Source organism: Arachis duranensis, chromosome 1 (genome assembly GCF_000817695.3).
Source record: "Arachis duranensis cultivar V14167 chromosome 1, aradu.V14167.gnm2.J7QH, whole genome shotgun sequence".
Lineage (NCBI taxonomy): Eukaryota > Viridiplantae > Streptophyta > Magnoliopsida > Fabales > Fabaceae > Arachis > Arachis duranensis.
Window position 1 is genome coordinate 65,281,821 of NC_029772.3, and position 2,323 is coordinate 65,284,143.

Genomic DNA, 2,323 nt, shown 5'->3' on the forward strand with positions numbered 1-2,323 from the left:
AGCAAAACGCCCAGTGATGAAGGGGATTCTGGCGTTTAACGCCAGCCAGGGTACCTGGCTGGGCGTTAAACGCCCACAATGACCAGCATTTGGGCGTTAAACGCCAGAATGGATACCATTCTAGGCGTTTAACGCCAGAAAGGTGGGGGACGAAGATTTCGCTTTCTAATCAAAATTTTTTCAAACTTTCCTGTTTTGATCCATAATTTTCTACATAAACACATTTCAAACTTTCATCATTCACCTTAAAGTTTTAAAAAATTAAAATCATTCTTCAAATCTCTCTCAAATCCTTCCCAAATCTTCTTCAAAAACTCAAATTTTTCTCAAATTCTTTCCATATCCTCTCAAATCTCCTTCAAAATTTTCGAAATCTCTCCCCCTCCCTTATAAATACACGTTCGGCCACCCCTTTCTCCCCACCATTCGAATTTGCTCTCCTCCTCTCTCTCCCCTCTTTCCTTTCTTTTGCTCCAGGACAAGCAAACCTCTAAGTTTGGTGTGCTTTTCCGTGATCACTAAGCCAAGATTCATCAAGATCATGGCTCCTAAGGGAAAACAAACCAATTTAAGAGGCAAGAAAGAGAATAATCCAAAGAGTCTTTGGAATCAAGAGAAGTTCTTAACCAAAGAACATGAAGACCATTATCAAAAATAATGGGTCTGAGGTCAGTGATCCCGGAAGTCAAATTCGATCTAAAAGAAGATGAATATCCGGGGATCAAAGAGCAAATTTGAAACAGAGGATGGAAAGTTCTAACCAATCCTGAGATAAAGGTTGGAAGAAATATAGTTCAGGAATTCTACTAAAATCTGTGGCTGACAGATAAGCAAAGAATGACTGGAACTGCTTTCCATACTTACAGAACCATGGTCAGAGGGAAAGTTATCTACTTCCATCTGGACAAACTAAGAGAGGTCTTCAAATTGCCTCAACTGCAAGATGATCCTGAATCCTTTAATAGGAGAATGGTGAGAGCAGATAAGGGGTTGGATCAAGTTCTAGAGGACATTTGCCTCCCTAGAACTAAGTGGATAACCAATTCAAAAGGTGTCCCAAACCAATTCAAGAGGGAAGACTTCAAACCAATTGCAAGAGGCTGGCTAGACTTTATTGGGCGTTCCATATTGCCCACTAGCAACCGTTCTGAGGTCACTATCAAGAGAGCAATGATGATTCAAAAAAGTGGAGGTTCATCATCTGATTGCTTGTGAGATCTACACAATTGCAAACAAGAATTCCACTGAAGCCAAACTGGCTTACCCAAGCTTGATCTCCTTGCTCTGTAAAGAGGCTGGGGTGAAGATGGGAGTAGATGAATTCATACCAATTGAACATCCAATCACCAAGAAGTCAATGGAAGGACAAATGCAAGACAACTCTATCAAAAAGAGGGCGCAGGAGCTCCTCCCTGAATTTCCTGAAATTGACTACTGGGCCAGCCTAGAAGCATCTATCACTAAGTTGCAAGAAACTATGGAACAACTTAAGGAAGAACAGCAGAATCAGAACTGCATGCTCTGCAAATTGCTGAAGGAACAAGAGAAGCAGGGGCATGAACTTCAAGAGTTGAAACGCCAAAAGTTCTCCCCTCAAGTTGAGGGAGCATCCACTTCTCAAAATCAAGGTTGTTGAGTCCTAACTCTGTGATAACCTCTATCATTAGGAGCCTATTTGAATTTTTATTTTCTATTACTATTAGTCTTATCTTATATCTATTTTTGAGTCTTGTTCTTAATTCATGATTAATAAAATTTAAGGTTCATGTCTTGAAGCTATGAATGTCCTATGAATCCATCACCTCTCTTAAATGAAAAATGCTTTAATCACAAAAGAAGAAGAAGTACAGGATTTCAAATTCATCTCTGAAACTAGTTGAATTAGTTTGATGTGGTGACAATACTTTTTGTTTTCTGAATGAATACTTGAACAGTGCATATGTCTTTTGAATTTGTTGATTAAAGAATGTTAAACTTGTTGGCTCATGAAAGAATGATGGTAAAGGAGAAATGTTATTGAGGATCTAAAAAATCATCAGATTGATTCTTGAAGCAAGAAAAAGCAGTGAATACAAAAAAAGGAAAAAAAAGAGAAAAAAATATAATAATAAAGTTGTGATCCAAGGCAAAAAGAGTGTGCTTAAGAACCCTGGACACCTCTAATTGGGGACTTTAGCAAAGCTGATTCACAATCTGAAAAGGTTCACCCAAGTATGTGTCTGTGGCATGTATGTATCCGGTGGTAATACTGGAAGACAGAGTGCTTTGGGCCACAGCCAAGACTCATAAAGTAGCTATGTTCAATAATCATCATACTTAACTA